Source organism: Mesoplodon densirostris, chromosome 17, assembly GCF_025265405.1.
Source record: "Mesoplodon densirostris isolate mMesDen1 chromosome 17, mMesDen1 primary haplotype, whole genome shotgun sequence".
NCBI classification, from domain to species: Eukaryota; Metazoa; Chordata; class Mammalia; order Artiodactyla; family Ziphiidae; genus Mesoplodon; species Mesoplodon densirostris.
In genome coordinates, this window is record NC_082677.1 from 30,248,826 (window position 1) to 30,272,166 (window position 23,341).

The following is a 23,341-nucleotide window of genomic DNA, read 5'->3' on the forward strand; positions in this document are numbered from 1 at the left end:
TAATATCTATGTTAGATTAAAAATCTCTAATAATATTTAGAGGTCAAGAAATTACTTTTTCAATTCAGAAGTACCCTTAGGTATAAATAAACCAATATTTCACGATAAATATTGTAATTTTCACCCACTTGTGATTAATATATATTTGTTGCATAAATGTTTTCACATTAAATAAGATTTATGTACAACATATAATAAATGATCCAACATTGGACTCACATGAAAGGACAACTTAATTAGCCTTAATTATCAAGGACAGCCTAATCTGCCTGGCATTTGGACATTTTCCCAGTGGTCTGTTGAACTCAGGTGTATAACCTCGGTTGAAGGATCATGTCACAGCACCATCTGTTTCTGATTCTGCCCAGATTTTTCTGCCCTTTGTGCTTGACTTGCTTAAACATTTCTGCTTGGTTTATGAATTTATGGTCATCTTAGACAAAACTGTGAAGCAGATGATGTCTGTCCTTGGTACCCACACATTTCACCTTTAACCTCCCTGCAACTTTGTAGAAGTCCTATGACCTATTCCCCAGGTACTCATATGCTGTCCAAAGTCTTAAGCCACAGCAAACCATCTACAGCTGGCCACATTTAGCAGTTCTCCAACCTCAAAACTACTGCTTCAGCAGCCAACTGCTTCAGTCAGTATTCTTAGTTGTTAGCAACAGACACCAAATATGACTATTCTAAGCAAAAATATAATTCACTGGGAGAATACTGAGAATCCAAAAATTTTTGAGGAACAGGGAGAAATTAAGTTCTGGGATTGAAGTAAAGGCTCCAGGGTAGCTTGAGAGTCTAGGCAGCAAGCTTAGTAGCTGTTTTAAACAAATTGAAGTTCATTTCAACACAAACACTTTACACATTTTATTCGAGACTTGAATATCAAGAAGTCCTAACAAAAAGAGCTGGAAAAGGCAAACACCAAAAATCTTTCCTTCTGCTACTTTTCTTGATAAATTTACTTGTTTATAGTAAGATATAGGTCATGATAGTTAAAGGAAGGAATAGAAAAGTAAAATCTTATAATAAGAGAATTATCTAAAAATAATTATGTGAATGAGTGTTTCTCTGAGTCTGATTTGAGACAAATCAAGTCTGCATCAATGGTAAAGTCAGGCATCATGTGGTCAGTATAATCTCCAAAAGTCTTTAAGTCATTCTTGAACAAATAACCCACATGATTCAAGGTTTTTGGTCAATAACTGAGAGGTAAGAAAGACTTAGGGTATCAGTATCAAAATTTTTTTTTTTTTAGGACAAAGGGAAAAAAACTGACAACAATAGAGAATTTACAGTATAAAAGAACACATGACAAAAACATCAAAGAAAAAACATGGTCACTTTATATTAAAGCACAATGTGTTTCCATTTTAAAACACTCAAATTTGTATGAACTTAAAAATAAAACTATTCAGAGCTCAAGAAAATAGAGAATTAAGCACTCTCATGCAGGAATAGGTTGATGTGTTAATTGGCCCAGCCTTACTGATAGCTATTAAACACCTTCTATCAGCATTTTTAAATGTAAAAATAATGAAACCCAACAACAGCCCTCTAGAGGTGTATCAGAAAATAACTACTGATGAGAGCAAAGATGTATTCACAAGTTTATTGTTGCAACATACAAATAAAAAATGTGAAACACTTTATCTAACAAATGGAATACTATGCAGTCATTAAAAGAGCTATGATGAATATGATGAAATGTTCAGAATATATTAAAGAAAAAAGGCCAGTTACTAAAGCAACATTCTATAATTTATAAATTATCTACATTATGTGAGTTACATGTGAGTTGTATCTAGTAGATTGCTAAGTCTGCTGTAACAAAGTACCACAGAATGGGAACCTTAAATAACAGACATTTATTTTCTCAAATTTCTAGAGGTTAGAAGTCCCAGATCCAGATGTAGGCAGGATTGGTTCCTTCTGATGGTTACGTAGGAAGTACCTGTTCCAGGTCTCTCTCCTTGGCTTGTAGACAGACATCTTCTCCCTATGTATCCACATTGTCTTCCCTCTGTATGTATCTGTGTCCAAATTTCCTCTTCTTACAAAGACAACAGTTATATTGAAATACTGCCCATCCTAATGATCTAATTTTAACATAATTACTCCTGTAAAAACCCATCTCCAAAAGAACATTCAGATGTACTTGAGGTTAGGACTTCAACATATGAATTGAAGAGAGGGACAGAATTCAGCCCATAACATGAGCATCCATACTTAAAAGTGTTTTTAAAGATAGCAGTGTTTGTACATGTATAAATGTGTATGTGTGGTGTGCACATGTGTGTATGTGTGTGTGTACAGGTATAAAAAGAGTTGCTAGAGCAGGAATGCATATTCAAACATTTCTACTGAAATACCACATATGTGTCCCAGAAAAACCTCCATTCTACAAAACTACACATTAAAAAGTAATGGAGATGAATGGATAAAGAAGATGTGACACATATATACAATGGAATATTACTCAGCCATAAAAATAAATGAAATTGAGTTATTTGTAGTGCGGTGGATGAACCTAAAGACTGTCATACAGAGTGAAGTAAGTCAGAAAGAGAAAAATAAATACCATATGCTAACACATATATATGGAATCTAAAAAAAAAAGAAAAAGAAAAGAAAAGAAAAGAAAAGAAATGGTTCTTAAGAACCTAGGGGCAAGATAGGAATAAAGGAGCAGATGTAAAGAATGTACTTGAGGACACGGGGAGGGGGAAGGGTAAGCTGGGACGAAGTAAGAGAGTGGCATGGAATTATATACACAACCAAATGTAAAATAGATAGCTAGTGGGAAGAAGCTGCATAGCACAGGGTGATCAGCTCGGTGCTTTGTGACCACCTAGAGGGGTGGGATAGGGAGGGTGGGAAGGGACACACAAGAGGGAGGAGATGTGGATATATGTATAACTGATTCACTTCGTTATAAAGCAGAAACTAACATACCATTGTAAAGCAATCATACTCCAATAAAGATGTAAAAAAAAAGTGCTGAGAAAAAAAAGGAATGGGAATTAAGGGAAAATTAGCGATAGGAGCAGTCAGCTTAAATCCTATGAAACTGTATAACAAAGCACCAACAAAATCAATAACCTGAATAAAAATACTTGAATAGTTAAATTTCTTTGGGCATTTTACCTGTCATCAGCAGTGAAGAGTCCCTCTGTAGTCTTAAAACTGGGGTCTATGCTTTCTCCTTTGAAATGAAAATCCTGAAAGATATTTTACTTTAAAAAAAAAACACAGTAATACATCTTTACCTTTTCCTTATATCAGCACTTTTGAATTCTCCAGACATCTTAACATTTTAATTAAAAATGTAAGGGCTTCCCTGGTGGCGCAGTGGTTGAGAGTCCGCCTGCCGATGCAGGGGACACAGGTTCGTGTCCCGGTCTGGGAAGATCCCACATGCTGTGGAGCAGCTGGGCTCATGAGCCATGGCCTCTGAGCCTGCACATCCGGAGCCTGTGCTCCGCAACGGGAGAGGCTGCAACAGTGAGAGGCACACGTACTGAAAAAAAAAAAATTAAGCCTTTAAACCAGTCACTACTTTTAGAAATTATTTTCAGCTCTTTTGGAGGTTCTCTCTGTATTTGATTGTACAATGTTTGCCCTGATCCCTTTAAAATATTAATGTATTGAGAAATAACATGTAAGTTCAGTTATACAGAAGTGTGGCATCTGTAACAATTAAGATATACAAACTAGAAATTACAACAGTTTTACTCAAGAAGAACAGTTAGTTTGTGCTAAAGATTGACATTTATAAGACTGAAAGTAGGACCATGTTAATATAGTTGGTTACATGCAGAAGGATGGAGTTGACTGCATTCATCTTAAAGGAGGTTGACAAACTGATGAAAGTGTAATGAACACTGTGGAACTTAAAGCTTTAGGAAGTTAGAATATGTGGTAAGAATCTTCTCTTTCATTTGATATGTTCCTTGTATACAAAACAACAATTTTGATCCTCTTTTAACTGTTATGATCTTAGTTGAATGTTCAGGTCTCTTCCTTTTCCATTCAAGTTTTCCTAAGCCTTACAAAATCCTTAACAGTTTTCTTGACAAAAAGATCTGCACAAGGCAAGTGAGAAGTTATAAACTACAATTATTTCCTAATTAAGAGGAAGGCATTCTTAATGCCTCTATATGAAGATAAATGTGGTCCTAAATATAGTATTTTTTTCCTGAAACTTTCTCCTCTGAATTTTTTACAAGTTGTAAAATGACTGTTATTTCAGGAGCACCAGGACAGTTATTTAAAACCTCACCACCACCCAGAGTACTTCTGCATTTTCTGCTATGGCCTTCATAATTAATGTAAAAAAAAAAGTATGAAGCTGTCAAAGAACATAATATTGGTGCAAAAATCACAAATGTGTGTAAATGATTAACTTCAAATAATTGATTTAGAACCAGCCAGTTATAGCAAGAAGAGAAAAATAAAAAGCCCAACACCTAGATGAAGAAATGTACAAAAACAAAAAAGAAGCAAATAAACAGGAATACTTTATCATTTAGTCTAGAGACTAGCCTTACACGAATATGTTGTTTTAAAAGAAATAGCAACCTAATATTATTAGGGAATTTTTAAGTATATGATTTAGAAAAATTCTTTTCTGTGAAATTCTGAAGATTGGAGTTTACTGCATATATCTATATCATCTGTATCTATACCTATATCTATCATTGGAGAGATAGTTTTACTATAGAAAATGTTTGCCAAATCCAATGTAAGGGCAGAAAATGATTTTTTTTTTTATGTTTTGCCCAATTTTACTAAATTTAGGGGATAGAAACATGAGTATTTTCTATTGTATTATTTTATCAAAGAAAAGGGACTAGAACTTTTTTTTTTCAAGCAATCCTCAACTTGTAGCAACATTACACTCAGTTTCAATGCAATCCCCTTGATCTGATTAAGAAGTGAAGTTACACAGGTGCATTATGTATTTCTCTTTGAAAGGAAAAGCAACAGACTTGATCAAAACATGTCTCCCGGGCCTCCCTGGTGGCGCAAGTGGTTGAGAGTCCGCCTGCCGATGCAGGGGATACGGGTTCGTGCCCCGGTCTGGGAGGATCCCATATGCCGCGGAGCGGCTGGGCCCGTGAGCCATGGCCGCTGAGCCTGCGCGTCCGGAGCCTGTGCTCCGCAACGGGGGAGGCCACAACAGTGAGAGGCCCGCATACCGCAAAAAAAAAAAAAAAAAAAAAAAAAAAAAAAAAAAAACATGTCTCCCCATGGCTGCATTGCCAGATACGCCCACTTTTAGGATACTAACAGAAAATGTGAATGAGAATTGGTTTCCCAGAATTGTTAAATGAGTATCTAATAATGGGTATCAGATGTTCTTTGCATTTCCCTCCTAGTCTAACTCTGTTTACAAGATTCAATAAAAGGATCAGTAATTTTAACTACAAATGTATCTGGCTTCCCGCTACCACCTGCCTAAGTTAATCCTGTGTGTATTTTATATATGTGTGTAGAAGCACTGAGTGTTCTTTTCTCAATCGTGCATTATGAAAAAGTCTTAATAGCATAATATAAATAATATCTTCATTATACCATGAAATAACTCCAATACTCTTTGAATTGTTATTGAATAAATATATCATTCCAACAAAGAAAACATCAGATCATATCATTAAATTTGTGAAAGAAACTTTAACCATATTCATAATTGTTTATTCAACTCTCACTTATTGAGTACCTGCCCATGTCCTGGGTGATTGCAATATAGCAGTAAACAAAGGAGGACAAAAATTGCCTGTCCTCGTCACAGTCCTATTCTAGTAGTGGTAGAAAAACAATAATCAAATACAAAATTGAAATGCATGTGTGTGTGTGTGTGTGTGTGTGTGTGTGGTGGTGGTGGTATTGCTTTGGTTTGTGGAAAAAATATAGAGCACAAAAGAGTGATAGAGTACATGATGGGGAGAGTGTCATTTTCAAATATGATTATAAGAAAGATCTCATTTATGTGGTATTTTGATTAAATAAATGAGAGAAGTGTCCATGCTGATGCTTGCAGGAAGAGTATCCAAGGCACTGGCAGCAGCAAGTGCAAAACCACACCAGCAGGGATAAGAGATTTTGGGTATAGCCAGTAGGTAGAGCTGAAGCAAATGCGAGAGGATATGAGTGACAGGGAATGAGTACAGAGAGGTGCAGAGAAATTGATTATTTCGGGCCTGCTATATCACGGTAAGGATTTAGCTTTTCTTTCAGTGAGATGAGAAGTTATCACAAGGTTTAAAGCAGTGCTGTGGACAATTTCTCCTGCTGGGTTGCATGATGAGAATGGACTGCTGGAGAACAAGTGTGTAACATGGCAGAACAGTTGCAGCTAAAGCAAACCTCTAGGTGAAAGATTATGACTTGAACAGGGTGAGTGAAATGATGTGACCATATTTTTAACATATGTTGAAGAGAAACCCAATAGGGTTTGCTGTTGGATTGGAGATCTGGTATAAGAAAAAGAAATGTGAGAAAGTTGACTACAAGGTTTTTGGTCTTACCACCAAAAAGAGGGAATTGCATTTTCTAAAATAAAGATTGTGGGAAAAACAAGTTATGAATGGAAATCAGAAGTCTGGTTAGGGATGCTTTAAGTTGCTTTGCCTGTAGATATCTAAGTGGTAAATTTGCGTATACAGTTTCATATGTCAGCCTGGAGTTCACAGAGAGGTAAATTCCACTTTCACTGTTATCAGTTCATAGATGGTGTTTAATGCCATGAGAATGGATGATATCACAAAAATAATGAGTACAGAGAAAAAAGTGGATAGGTTAGAGGACTAAGAGTTAGGGACACTCCAACATTTAGTGGCTGAGAAGATAAGGAAGAATCAGGGGGAAAAGCTTGGAAGAGTTGGTCAATGAAAAAGGAAGAAAATCACATATTTATGATTCTTTGAATTATATATATATTTGTTATATATAAATTATTGATCATATATAATGTTATAAATATGTAATAATTCAATTATTTGATTAATATAAATAATCATTTAGCTATGTACTATATCAAATATAATATTTTCTAATATGTAAATTACAGATATTATGGACACTATATATTAAAATAAATTTTTTTCTGGACATTGATTATAAAAAAATATAAATACTAAAACTAAAATTGATGCCCTTGAGAAGGTTTTCCTTTTTCTCTGTTAGGCAGACAAGGAAGGGCTGTCACCTTAGTTCAATCAGACATTGATCCAGATCAGAGCTGGATTGAAGTTTCAGTCAAATTTAGCCTACTTCTCTTTTCTAATATCTCCAGGACAATGTGTATTGTGTGTTTATTGCAGGTTATCCCTGTATTGGGACTTTGCCTCCTAAGCACCACTGAGGTGAGAGGACTCAGTTTGGCTATCCAGCCACCCCCCCAACCCAGCCTTCCACATCATCATCTGAGCATTTAGAAATGTCCTTTGGGGAAAACAGCCATGAGCTTGGAGCTCCTCTAGTTGCCAACCCAGCATGTCAGTCCACATGTTCATCACAAGATTTGATGTCTTCTCTTCCCCCAGCTGATTAATCTACCTAGATTAAGTTTGTTTTAGTTTTCCTAGATTGTTTCCCCCTCTCTCTGCATTCAAATTACCTTAGGGACAGAAAATGTCTGACAATCTCAGGCTTACCTAACAAGGGTTCTTTTCTCTCTTTCATTTTGGTTCATCTTGTCTTCTTTTTTTTTTTTTTTGCGGTATGCGGGCCTCTCACTGTTGTGGCCTCCCCCGTTGCGGAGCACAGGCTCCGGACGCGCAGGCTCCGGACGCGCAGGCTCAGCGGCCATGGCTCACGGGCCCAGCCGCTCCGCGGCATATGGGATCCTCCCAGACCGGGGCACGAACCCGTATCCCCTGCATCGGCAGGCGGACTCTCAACCACTTGCGCCACCAGGGAGGCCCCATCTTGTCTTCTTAATCTCCAATATTTTAGAAAACACAATTTTTAAATAATCTTGTGTTTTTCCTAGTTGTTGCTGTGGAAGCATTTTGTCTTGCTAGAGATTCAACCCTACTTCTAAGGGGAAGCCTAATCATTCTTTGTCCTTATCCACCATTTATAGTATTTGAGCATTTGAGAAAAGCTAATGAAGGATGAGAACTTCAGCACGAGTGGTAGGGCAGTACTGCATTGTATAACACTGTGTAGGTAGTATTGTATTAAAAAGCAAGGAGATAGGATAGGGGAGAGGATTCTAGCTATGGCAAATGGTGTGACTTTAAGCAAATGTCTTAAGTTCTCCAAGCATCGCGTCTTTAATAGAGACTCAATAAAGGGAGCTATAATGAACATTTTTTCTTATTTGCATTTGTTTAATTCCTTCACATTCTGATGAAAGCAGTTTTTTTCTTGAGGAAACAACCATTTCTAACTCATTCTCAAACCAGTTTTGTACACTTGATTCCACCTCTAGCTTCGGGGATGGACCTATGACCCCAAAAACTAATCAGAGCATTTTATTTCCCTAACCAGTAACACCCTTAACTAGGGCAAGAGGCTCCTTGTCAAGTGTCCCATGCAACCCATTTTGATAGTCTTCTGAGAATTGTAGTAAAAGACATATATTTTAACTTATTTTAGTTTATTTTTGAAGAGAACAGAGTAGAAGCCTGAAATTATGGGTCTCCACATTACGACCTCATGGCAACATTCCCTCATCTGAGTGATGCAGCCCTTGGGAAAAGATCTGAAAGTCTGAGACAGTGAGTCCTTATTGCTTCACAGGAGCCACCAGATCCAGATGAACCTGATCTCTTATGAAATTTCCAGTGAGCTATTTTCTTAAGCCTGTACAGCTGAATCCTTCACTTGTAAAACAAAAAGAGCCCTGGTTAATATTTACAAGATCTCAACAGCAGCAACAAAGTAAGCAGTTTCTTTCAGTAATAAAAAACAAACAAACATGTGGAAAAAGAATTCCAATTTCTACAAAAATTTCTGCATTTTCTCTAAGAAGATAAGATAACATTTTTTTTCTTTTAACTGAAAAGACTGACTCTGTTAGCAAGTTCATGCTTTCTTGTATAAGCTGCAATCTCCCTATCATGTACTGAAAGAAATGAGAAAATTCCATCAGTCAAATAAACTGGATTCCTCTCCAACAGTCAGTTTTCTTACCTATGTATTAGTGAGGTACTTCATCTAAAAATTAGTATCAATGGTACTCATTTGGAGTGAACATCAATAATAATTTTGTAATCTGCATTTATAGAGCAAAATGCATAAATCATATATTTTTATTATTTTTGCATATTATGAAAAACTATTACCATTAAAATAAAATTTAGCTACTGAGCTCTTAAAATTTATATTCGACATATTAACAGTGAAGTCAAGTTAGACATCATGTGAAAAAATTTGATTTGTTTTCCTTCGCCCCAGGCATCAGAAATTAGATCCATAGACGAAAATCAGAGAGAAGATTTCGACTTAATACCACTTTCAACAATTACCACTGCCTAAAGAGGAAGTAAGTCAGGATAAATAATTATTAGTTTTATTTTTGCCTTCAGCTATGAATTTTTTTTTAAGTTTGTGATTCTTGATTGATAAATGGTGAAAGTTTAAATAATTGTTCTTAGAAATATAAACTGTATAGGAGATAATTGATATTTTAATTGGTTAAACTGTGATAGGTTTTAAATATCTTCTCTTATTGTGAAAAAGAATGGAAAATAATTGTCACTCCCATTTTTATTGGTGAAAAGCTGAGGCATAAGAAGGTGAGATAACTTGCCTAAGGCCATAAACTGGAAAATTATAGTAGAGGATTACATCCTACAATTCATGTGCCTTTCTGCTACACAATCATGTTTATTCCATATCACACACATGATGCTTCTTCCCAAAGATGGAAATATTACCTTGACATAAGTAAATTATTCAGACAGATGCTTGGAGAGTATAGACTTGAAAAATAAGACAAAAGGATAAAATTTATAAATATGTAAAATAATTACAAAGGAAGAATATAAAATAATTATTTTTTGGTAAATTTGATTTATTTTAAAAATAATAAATCCAAATAATAACAACATATACTCATAATTCACCAAAAAATCTAATGGAAACAGCCACATTGGGCTTGACAGGACCCAGGGCTCAGGAAACAGGAATTTACAACGTGCTATCTCAGAACTAATTGGCCCCAGTCACAATCATATGTAACATCTATGCTAACCTGTAAGATTTTCATCATTATTTTCAGATTCATCAATGTCAATAATATAGTCTTCCTCCATATCAAAAAGTTTAGGCCCAGAGTTGATCATCCTGAAAAATTTTTAAGATCTTTTTTGTGAATAATATAACATTTTCACCATTTCTATAATAGAGAACAATATTTCTGCTAAGGGCAGTTGCTAATAGCAATGTCACTTATATGTTCTGAACATAGATACATCCTAATTCAAGCTTGAAAGTTGTATAAAAGAGTAGAATATATTATTTTTATACTTTTTCCATAAAAGTAGATCTAATAGCTGATAATATTTTACTGTACACTTAAAAATTTAAGAGGGTAGATCCTATATTATGTTTTTTAAAACAATAAAAAAGAGAGAACCTTTAAATGAAAATAACTAAAACCTTGAGGACACTTCATAATTGCAAATTTCCACATTTCAAAGGCGAAATAGTTCAGCACCTTACAAATCATGTCAGCTACTCAGGTTCTTAGAGTTTTGTTTTGTTTTGTACTGTAATCCTGAACATATTAGTTTGGAATTTAGGTGTGTTCTTTTAAGATTGCCTGTTACAGTTTTAGGCATTATACCCAGTTGTATAATCTGGCTTGAGAAGATCTCCCACAGGTCTTTTAATTTGAAAAGAAATCATTTCCCAGAATGTCATCATCAGACTTCCAAGTCTTATTTGTCAATCTAGGAAAGTATGCCATATGCCTTTGCTCCAGCTAAGGGTTGGCTTGGAAAGCATCTGGCAATTTCAGACCCTCTACTGGTAGACATTATCTACAAGTAAGTAAAAAAAATCAAATTATTAAAATAAAATAGTTAATTTCAAAAAGAAAAGGGATAAGGAGGGTAGGAGGGAGACACAAGAGGGAGTAGATATAGGGATATATGTATATGTATAGCTGATTCAGTTTGTTATAAAGCAGAAATTAACACACCATTGAAAACAATTATACTCCAATAAAGATGCTAAAAAAAAAAAAAAGAAAAGGGAGGATAAAGGGGGGGTTGGGAATAGTTATTGGGTAGAGTTGGCAAACAATTCTGCTCCATACTTCTTATGCTGTGCCATTTTCCACAAAGCGTGATCAAATATTTATGATTTGCCAATTATTCTATGGGTTAAGTTTCTAAACTTATGCATCTTAAAATTATAAAAATAAAATTTGGTTTGTGTATTTCTTATTCAAACATCTAATCTTTAAAGCTATTACTGCATAATGTAGCAAGGAAAATGAAACAAAATGTAAGAGCATGTCAACCTTGTTAAAGTTAGCCTGAAGAAATAAACTTTCTTTTGAGTAATTTCTGCTTGCTAAATTCAAATATTTTCCCAGGATTTCAAATTTCCACCAAATGCCTCATAATTTCCAAGCATTCTTTAGTATATATTGCAGAAATAATTGCAAAGGTGGCTTTAGAGTGGAAAGGAAAAGAATCTTATGGTTCTGGGACCCTTAACTGCCAGGGCTTTTGACAAGGATTTACAATCTTGGATCCTTGTTCTTAAAGCATACCTCCAAGATTATATAAGCATTAGTCCTCAAAACATTTATATCCACCACTGAGGACATGCATTATGCAATCTTATTGAGAAAGAATCATATAGAGTTCTTAGACTCAAGGAAAATTGCATCTAGAAACACACTAATCTCCACAAAGTTGTGGGTCATATGTCCTGAAACCTACACTGGTCAATTTTTTTTAACATATTTATTGGATTATAATTGCTTTACAATGGTGTGTTAGTTTCTGCTTTATAACAAAGTGAATCAGCTATACATATACATATACATATATCTCTATATCTCCTCCCTTTTGTGTCTCGCTCCCACCCTCCTTATTGCACCCCTCTAGGTGGTCACAAATCACCGAGCTGATCTCCCTGTGCTATGCAGCTGCTTCCCACTAGCTATCCATTTTACATTTGGTAGAATATAAAAGTCCGTGCCACTCTCTCACATTTTCCCAGCTTAACCTTTCCCCTCCCCATATCCTCAAGTCCATTCTCTACGCCTGTGCCTTTATTCATGTCCTGCCCATAGGCTCTTTAGAAATATATATATATATATATTAGATTCCATATATATGTGTTAGCATGTGGTATTTATTTTTCTCTTTCTGACTTACTTCACTCGTATGACAGACTCTAAGTCCATCCACCTCACTACAAATAACTCAATTATTATTTTTTTTATGGCTGAGTAATATTGCATTGTATATATGTGCCACATCTTCTTCATCCATTCATTTGTCCATGGAAACTTAGGTTGATTCCATGTCCTGGCTATTGTAAATAGAGCTGCAATGAACATTGTGATACATAACACTTTTTGAATTATGGTTTTCTCAGGGTATATCCCCAGTAGGGGGTTGCTGGGCAGTATGAGAGGTCTATTTTTAGTGTTTAAGGAACCTTGATACTGTTCGCCATAGGGGCTGTATCAATTTAAATTTGCACCAATAGTGCAAGAGGTATCCTCTTCTCCACACCCTCTCCAGCATTTATTGTTTGTACATACTTTGATGATGGCTATTCTGACAGATGTAAGGTGATAACTCATTGTAGCTTTTTTTTTTTTTTTTTTTTTTTTGGCTGTACACGGGCTTCTCACTGTTGTGGCCTCTCCCATTGCAGAGCACAGGCTCCGGAGGCACAGGCTCAGAGGCCATGGCTCACAGGCACAGCCACCCCGCGGCATGTTGGATCTTCCCAGACCGGGGCACGAACCCGTGTCCCCTGCATCAGCAGCCAGACTCTCAACCACTGCACCACCAGGGAAGCCCTCACTGTAGTTTTGATTTGCATTTCTCTAATGATTAGTGATGTTGAGCATCCTTTCTTGTGCTTATTGGCAATCTATATGTACTCTTTGGAGAAATGTCTATTTAGGTCTTTTGCCATTTTTGGATTGGGTTCTTTGTTTTTGATTTTGAGCTTCATGAGCTGCTTGTAAATTTTGGAGATTAATCATTTGTCAGTTGCTTCATTTACAAATATTTTCTCCCTTTCTGAGGGTTTCTTTTCATCTTGCTTATGGTTTCCATTACTGTACAAAAGTTTTGTTCCTTTAGGTCCCATTTGTTTATTTTTATTTTTATTCCCATTTCTCTAGGTGGTGTGTCAAAAAGGATCTTGCTGTTACTTATGTCATAGAGTGTTCTGTCTATGATTTCTTCTAAGAATTTTATAGTGTCTGGCCTCAAATTTATGCCTTTAATTCATTTTGAGTTTATTTTTGTGTATGGTGTTAGGGAGTGTTATAAATTCATTCTTTTACATGTAGCTGTCCAGTTTTCCCAGCACCACTCATTGACAATGAGTTCTTTCTTCATTGTATATTCTTGCCTCCTTTATCAAAAATAGGGTGACCATATGTGCTTGGGTTTATTTCTGGGCTTTCTAACCTGTTCCATTGATCTATATTTCTGTTTTTGTGCCAGTACCATACTGTGTTGATTACTATAGCTTTGTAGTATAGTCTAAAATCTAGGAGCCTGATTCCCCAAGCTCTGTTTCTCTTTCAAAAGATGCTTTGACTATTTGGGGACTTTTGTGTTTCCATGCAATTTGTGATTTGTTTTTTGTTGTTGTTGTTCTAGTTCTGTGAAAACTGACCTTGGAAGTTTGAGAGGAATTGTATTGAATCTCTGGATTGCTTTGGATAGTATAGTCATTTTCACAATGTTGATTTTTCCAATCTAAGAACATGATATATCTCTACATCTGTTTGTATCATGTTTAAATTCTTAAATCAGTGTTTTATAGTTTTCTGCATACAGGTCTTTTGTCTCCTTAGGTAGGTATATTCCTATGCATATAATTCTTTTTGTTGCAGTGGTCAATGGAAGTGTTTCCCTAATTTCCCTTTCAGATTATTCATCATTAGTGTATAAGAATGCAAAAGATTTCTGTGCATTAATTTTGTATCTGGTACTTTACCAAATTTATTGATTAGCTCTAGTAGTTTTCTGGTAGCACGTTTAGGATAATCAATATATAGTATCTGCAAACAGTGACAGCTTTACTTTTTTGTTTCCCAATTTGCATTCATTTATTTCTTTTTCTTCTCTAATTGCTGTGTCCAAAACTTCCAAAACTATGTTGAATCATAGTGAACAACCAATATGGTTTTCCACAAGGTGGACAACCTTGTCTTGTTCCTGATCTTAGTGAAAATGCTTTCAATTTTTCACCATTGAGAATGATGTTGGCTGTGGGTTTGTCATATATGGCCTTTATCATGTTGAGGTAAATTCCCTCTATGCCTACATTCTGGAAGGTTTTTATCAGAAACGGGTGTTGAATTTTGTCAAAAGTTTTTTCTGCTATTATTGAGATGATCATACAGTTTTGCTCCAACAAATTGTTAATATGGTGTATCACATTGATTGATTTGCATGTTTTGAAGACTACTTGCATTCTTTGGGTAAACCCCACTTGATCATGGTGCATGTTTTTTTTTAATGTGCTGTTGGATTCAGTCTGCTAGTCTTTTGTTGAGAATTTTTTTGTTGTGGTTGTTGAGAATTTTTACATGTATGTTCATCAGTGATATTAGCCTGTAGTTTTCTTTCTTTGTGACATCTTTGCCTTGTTTTGGTATCCGGGTGATGGTGGCCATGTAGAATGAGTTTGAGAGTGTCCCTTCCTCTGCTATATTTTGGAAGAGTTTGAGACAGATAGGTGTTAGCTCTTCTCTAAATGTTTGATAGAGTTCACCTGTGAAGCCATCTTGTCCTGGGCTTTTGTTTGTTGGATGAATTTTAATCACAGTTTCAATTTCACTACTTGTGATTGGCCTGTTTATATTTTCTATTTCTTCCTGGTTCAGTCTCGGAAGGTTGTGCTTTTCTAAGAAGTTGTCCATTTCTTCCAGGTTAATCTCTCATGCTCCTCTGTATTTCTGCAGTGTCAGTTGTTACTGCTTTTTCATTTCTACTTCTGTTGATTTGTCTTCTCCCTTTTTTCCTGATGAGTCTGGCTAATGATTTATCAATTTTGTTTATTTTCTCAAAGAAACAGCTTTTAGTTTTATTGATCTTTGCTATCATTTCCTTCATTTCTTTTTCATTTATTTCTGATCTGATTTTTATGATTTTTTTTCTTTCTACTAACTTTTTTTTTGGTTGTTGTTGTTCTTCTTCTTTCTCTAATTGCTTTTGTTGTAAGGTTAGGTTGTTTATTTGAGATGTTTCTTGTTGTTTGATGTAGGATTGTATTGATAAAAACTTCCCTCTTAGAAGTGCTTTTGCTGCATCCCATATGTTTTGGGTCATCATGTTTTCAATGTCATTTGTTTCTAGGTATATATTTTTTAATTTCCTCTTTGATTTCTTCAGTGATCTCTTGGCTCTTAAGTAGTGTACTGTTTAGCATCCATGTGTTTGTATATTTTACAGATCTTTTTTTCCTGTAATTGATATCTAGTCTCATAGCATTGTGCTCAGAAAAGATACTTGGTACAACTTCAATTTTCTTAAATTTACCAAGGCTTGATTTGTGACACAAGATATGATCTATCCTGGAGAATGTTCCATGAGCACTTGAGAAGAAAGTTTATTATTTTGTTCTTGGATGGAATGTCCTATAAATATCAGTTAAGTCCATCTTGTTTAAAGTATCATTTAAAGCTTGTGTTTTCTTATTTATTTTCAGTTTAGATGATGTGTCCATTGGTGAAGTTTGGGTGTTAAAGTCCTCTACTATGATTTTGATACTGTCAATTTCCACTTTTATGACTGTTAGCATTTGTCTTATGTATTGAGGTGCTTCTATCTTGGGTGCATAAATATTTACAATTGTTATATCTTATTCTTGAATTGATCCCTTGATCATTCTGTAGTGTCCTTCTTTGTCTCTTGTAATAGTCCTTATTCTAAAGTCTATTTTGTGTGATATTAGAATTGCTACTCCATATTTCTTTTGATTTCCATTTGCATAGAATATCTTTTTCCATCCCCTCACTTTTAGTCCTTATGTGCTCCTGGATCTGAAATTGGTCTCTTGTAGACAGCATATATATGAGTCTTGTTTTTATATCCATTCAGCCAGTCTATGTCTTTTGGTTGAAGCATTTAATCCATTTAGATTTAAGGTAATTATCGATATGTATGTTCCTATTACCATTTTCTTAATTCTTTTGGGTTTGTTATTGCAAGTATTTTCCTTCTCTTGTGTTTCCTACCTAGAGAAGTTCCTTTAGCATTTGTTGTAAAGCTGGTTTGGTGGTGCTGAATTCTCTTAGATTTTGCTTGTTTGTAAATATTTTAATTTCTCCATCAAATCTTAATGAGATCCTTTCTGGTTATAGCAATCTTTGTTGTAGGTTTTTCCCTTTTATCACTTTAAATATGTCTTGCAGACATCCACTCCCTTCTGTCCTGCAGAGTTTATGCTGTAAGATAAGCTGTTAACCTTATGGGGATTCCCTTGTATGTTATTTTTTGTTTTTCCATTTATGCTTTTAATATTTTTTCTTTGTATTTAATATCTGATAGTTTGATTAATATGTGTCTTGTCATGTTTCTCCTTGGATTTATACTGTATGAGACTCTCTGTACTTTCTGGACTTGATTGACTATTTCTTTTCAATATTAGGGAAGTTTTTATTTATAATCTCTTCAAATATTTTCTCAGTCCCTTTCTTTTTCTCTTTTTCTTCTGGAACCCCTACAATTCGAATGTTGGTGCATTTAATGTTATCCCAGAGGTCTCTAAGACTGTCTTCAATCCTTTTCAATCTTTTTTTTCTCTTTATTCTGCTTTGCAGTAGTTATTTCAACTATTTTATTTTCCACCTCACTTATCTGTTCTTCTGCCTCAGTTATTCTGCTAATGATTCCTGTAGAGAATTTTTAATTTCATTTATTGTGTTGTTCATCATTGTTTGTTTGCTCTTTAGTTCTTCTAGGTCCTTGTTAAAAGTTTCTTGTATTTTCTCCATTCTAATTCCAAGATTTTGGATCACATTTGCAATCATTACTCTGAATTATTTTCAGGTAGACTGCCTATTTCATCTTCATTTGTTTGGTCTGGTGTGTTTTTAACTTGCTCCTTCATCTACTGTGTGTCTCTGTGTCTTCTCATTTTGCTTAACTCACTGCATTTATGGACTCCTTTTAACAGGCCACAGGTTCGTAGTTCCTGTTGTTTTTTGTGTCTGCTCCCAGTGGCTAAGGTTTGTTCGGTGGGTTCTGTAGGCTTCCTGATGGAGGGGACTAATGCCTGTGCTCTGATGGATGAGGCTGGATCTTGTCTTTTTAGAGGGCAGGACCACATCTTGTGGTGGGTTTTGTGGTGTCTGTGACCTTATTATGATTTTAGGCAGCCTCTCTGCCATCAGTGTGGTTGTGTTCCTGTCTTGCTAGTTGTTCAGCATAGGATTTCCAGCCCGGTAGCCTACCCGTCGTTGAGTGGAGTTGGGTCTTAACATTAAGATGGAGATGTCTGGAAGAGCTTTCACCATTTGATATTATGTGGAGCTGGGAGGTGTCTGGTGGAGCAATGTCCTAAACTCGGCTCTCCCTCCTCAGAGGCACAGGCCTTACATGCAGCCAGAGCACCAAAGCCTTGTTAGCCACAAGGGTCAGAATAAAAGGGAGAAAAATAGAACAAAAGAGGGAAAAAATTAAAATAAAAAGAATTAAAGGTATTAAAATTTTAAAAATAAAGAGAAATATTAAAATGTAAAAAGTAATAAAAAAGAAAGAAAAGAGCAAACAAACCAAAAATCGAATCCCTCAATGATAATAAGTGCTAAAATGTATACTAAAAAAAAAAAGAAGATAGAAAATAACCCAGCACAAATGGTAAAAGCAAAGCAATACAGACAAAATCACCCAAAGAAGCATACACATACACACTAATAAAAAGAGAAAAAGGAAAAAACCATATATATATATATATATATATATATATATATATATATATTTATATATAAGAAGGGTGGAAGAGAGCAACCAAATCAATAAACAAATCTACTAATGATAATAAACTCTGAATACTAAACTAAGATAAACATAAAACCAGAAACAAATTAGATGCAGAAAGCAAGCCCCAAGTCTACAGTTGCTCCCAAAATCCACCTCCTCAATTTTGAACTGATTCTCTGGCATGCCTTTGGTTTTTTGCACAGAGAAGTCTTCAAAGAGATCTCTTCCAGAATTCTAGATCAGAAGGGGTGCCAAAGTCCTCCATTAAATATCCTCTACTCTTCTCCTTCTCCCAATCTTTGGTCCTTAAGGATGAGATGGGAACAGTATAGTCACACTTAACTCCATCACCCTTAATGTTCCACAACACTTGGGCTACAAGCTTCATATTTCATTAAGCAATGACATTCAAACATTTTCTAATTGATGTCAATATGTGGTAAACCAGAACGTGTGTGTGTGTGTGCGTGTGTTACCAAACTGAAACAAAGCTTTTATAAGCAATCTTGCCTTTATTTTCCGCATTTCACTCTATTTTTCTACCTTTGTCTATTTCACTTAAAAATTTTAGTTACAACAAGAAAATTGATTTCAAGACCTACTGATGAGCCTCTACGATGGTTTAGAAAATCACACCATCCTACTACCATAGATCAAGAAGGTTCATAGTTTAGCTCTAATTAGAACAAACTCTACTATATAATAGACCAGGAGATTTAGATCTTGGTATGTATATGAAGTTTAAGGATATTTTAAAATATCATTCTTAAAAAGTTCTCAACACTGAGGTTTCACAGATATTATCTTGCTAAACAAGGGAATATAAAATTATTAAGATCCAGATTGAGGCTCAAAATATCTATCCCAAGTCAGAGGTCTACAAACATTTTCTTTTTTTTTTTTTTTTTTCCTTTTTTTTTTTTTCTTTTGCGGTATGCGGGCCTCTCACTGTTGTGGCCTCTCCCGTTGCGGAGCACAGGCTCCGGATGCGCAGGCCCAGCGGCCATGGCTCACGGGCCCAGCCGCTCCGCGGCATATGGGATCCTCCCAGACCGGGGCACGAACCCGTATCCCCTGCATCGGCAGGCGGACTCTTAACCACTGCGCCACCAGGGAGGCCCTACAAACATTTTCTTAAAGGTCCAGATGGTAAATATTTTAGGCTTTGTAGGCCATACAATCTCTTTTACAACTATTCACTTCTGCCTTGTATCATGAACATAGCCATAGACAATATGTAAAAAAAATGACTGACTGTGGCCCCGTGCTCTAATAAAACTTCATTTAACATAAGTGGTAATTTGCCTATTATTGTTCTAAGTAAAATATCTTATTTTTTTCTCTCATAACAGTATATTATCCAATTATTTATTTATTTGTGAGTTTTCCTGTTTTTCACATGCTCTCCCTGCTAAACTCCAAGCTCCATGAAAGTACAGGCCTCTTTTGTCTTTTATCATTGCATTCCCAGTACCTACCACACAGTAGAGACCCAATAAGTATTTTCTGTGTCTTTTGTCTGCTCCCAAAAAGGACAGCAGAATAAGCAAAGCCAGGTTTAATTGATTTATATGTAAAGGAGAATAAGGCAGAGACAGAAGCTTAGCAGACCTTCTGATAGACATAAGGAGAGGATATTTATTTCCAGGTTTTGCTATTTAAAAGAAAGTTACTATGGGGCTTCACTGGTGGCACAGTGGTTAGGAGTCCACCTCCCAATGCAGGGGACATGGGTTCGTGCCCTGGTCTGGGAAGATCCCACATGCCATGGAGTGCCTGGGCCCAAGAGCCATGGCTGCTGAGCCTGCTTGTCTGCAGCCTGTGCTCTGCAACTGGAGAGGCCACAACAATGAGAGGCCCACGTACCACAAAAAAAAAAAAAAAGAGAAAGTTACTATGAACACGAGTGTACAGGTTTTTGTGTGGACACACGTTTTCATTTGCCTAAACTAAATGAGCAAGAGTACTATTTCTGGGTTGTATGGTTAATTTTACAAGAAAATTCCAAGATAGTTTCAATAATGGCTTTATCATTTTACAATTCCTTCAACAATTTATAAGAGACCTAGTTTTTTACATCCTCTTCAGCACTTGGTATTATCACTATTTTATATTTTAGCTTGTCTAATGGATGTATAGTAGCATCTCATCATGCTTTAATTTGCCTTAACAGCTAATGAGGCTGAACATCTTTTCATGTATCTTATAAAATGGAGGGCAGATCATGACAGAGTTTATACATTTGTATTGGTGGACCCAACAAAGACTGAGTCTTAAAGCAGAATATCGATAAGGAAACTTTTAGGTTGTTCAGTCATGAATATCAGTAAAATATATTTCTTTGAACAATTAACTAAGTTATATTTCTCTGATATCATTATGAAAAAGAAAATAATATATGTTTCTGATATCATTATGAAAAAGAAAAGAATATATGTTTCTTCCCAAATACTGGATCAGAATACCGTGTTAATCTAGATAAAGAAAAGAATATTGATATCAACCAGTTCTCAATTAATTGAATGATAATTTGAATATTATTTTGAGGGTTTTAATTGTTTTCTCTTATAATAGCAGTATATATCAAATTAGAAGTCTAAAATTTTAAATTTAACCTAAGTGAAATTAAAAAAGTAAATATTGACAATACATCATATGCATCACTTCAGAGGTAAATAATACACCATAAATATCATTATTTTTCTTGATATTTTGTTAACAGAAATTATGACATTTAAACTCTCATTCCTGCTTAGCATATTCCAGCACTAAAGTGATCTCAGAGTAACATAAAAGAAATATACTACTGCTATATATTGAGAAGTCTTGCTTTGGAGTCGTAACATTTCCATTCACCAAAAGTTTGTCATGGGTAACCATTCAAAATTTTAGTTTGCTCTTGTGCATAAAGGAATAAAATTTAAGGCTACTCACAAGGTAAATATAAAGTTCAAATGATATACTATATAAAATACCTCTTTCATATGTAAGAGCTAAAACTCTATATAAATGTACAATGTTAGCAGTTTTTAGAATGACTCCCTGTTTGATACAATATAGTGGTTAACTAATATGTATAAAGTTGAATGACATAGGTTTTAAAACAAAGTTTTACCCCTTCCCAGGTCTTAATCGATCTAAGCACCATCTTCCTCACTACAAAGCATGATAATAAACTTGTATTCAGAGAAATCAAAAATAAGAACTTATAAAGTGCTTCTAACAATGCTTGACATGGTAACATGATGTTAGTCATTACTAAATTACTAAGTCCTATTATTATACATATATCTTTTAAAAAATTTATATTTTGCTATCTTTCTTACTTTGTTAGTAGCTTACAACACTGAATCTTTCAGTAGGTAATGAACTTTGCAGTAACGGGGATCAAGAAAGCCACCATGTTTTTGTTTTTGTTTTTTATTCCTTAGGTTTTATGGTAATTTTTATGCAAATCAGTTACTGGTATATAATTTCCAAAAAATCAGGCATATCAATGGGTGATAGTGAAAGTATAAATAAAAAAAGAATTTTTACTCAGATTGTTTCTCTATAGATTACAGTTATAATATATTTAAACATACATTTTAGGCAGTTCAATTTTTTTGAGGTATAATTGACATGTAACATTATATTATTTCAGGTGAACACATATGATTACATATTTGTATACAATGCAAAATGGTTACCTCAATAAGTCTAGTTAACATCTGCCACCATACAGAGTTACAATTTTTCTTTTCTTGTGTTGAGAACTTTTAACATTTACTATCTTGGCAACTTTCAAATATACACTATACTATTAACTGACTATAATCACTGTGTTGTACATTACATTCCCATGACTTATTTTATAACAAGAAGTGTGTATCTTTTGAACACATTTACCCATTTTACCACCTCCAATACCTCTTCCCATCTAGCAGCCACCATTCTGTTCTCTGTATCGATGTGTTTTGTTGGTTGGTTTGATTTATTTTTTAGATTACACATATAAGTGAAGTCATATGGTATTTCTTTGTTTTGTTCTGCCTGACTTACACCACTTGGCATAATACCTTCTAGGCCCATCCATGTTGTCAAAAATGACAAGATTTCATGATTTTTTTTACAGCTGAGTAATATTACATTATATATACCAGATCTTCTTTTCATCCATCAGTGGGCACAGGTTTTTCTACCTCTTGGCTATTGTAAATAACATTGTGATGAACACAGGGGAGCATATATCTTTTAGAAATAGTGTTATCATTTTCTTTGGATAAATACCCTGAAGTGGAATTGCTGGATCATATGGAAGTTCTATTGTTAATTTTTTGAGGAACCTCCATAATGTTTTCCATAGTGGCTGCACTAATTTACCTTCCCACCAACAGTGCACAAGAGTTTATTTTTTCCACATCCTCACCAACACTTATTTGTTGTCTTTTTGATCATGGCCGTTGTAACAGGTGTGAGGTGATATCTCATTGTAGTTTTGATTTGCATTTTCCTGATTATTAATGATGTTGAGCATCTTCTCATGTAGCTGTTGACCATCTGAAGGTTTTCTTTGGAAAAATGTTTATTCAGATACTCTGCCCATTATATAGGATTTGTTTTTCTGTTATTGAGTTGTATGAATTATTTATACATTTTGAATATTAACCCCTTACTGGACATATGATTTGCAAATATGTTCTACTTGTTTATTTTTGCTTTTGTTGCCTTTGCTTTTGTAATCAAATCCAAAAAATCATCACCAAGACCCCGGTCAAGGAGCTTACCATCTATATTTACTTCCAAGAGTTTTATGTCTTTAGGTCTTATATTTAAGTCTTTAATCCATTTTAAGTTAATTTTGTGTATGGTGTAAGATAATAGTCTAGTTTCCTTCTATTGCATGTGGCTGTCCATTTTTCCCAACACAGTTTATTGAAGTGATGAACTTTCTTTATTGTATGTTCTTGCCTCCTTTGTTATAAATTAATTGACCACTTATGCATGGGTTTATTTCTGGGCTCTCATTTCTGTTCCATTGGTTTATGTGTCTGTTTTTAGGATGATACCATATTATTTTGATTATGATAGCTTTTTTATATAGTTTGAAATCAGGAAGTATGATGCCTCCAGCTTTGTTCTTTCTCAAGATTGCTTTGGTTATTCAGAGTCTTTGGCTATTTCTAGTTTCATATCAAGTTAAA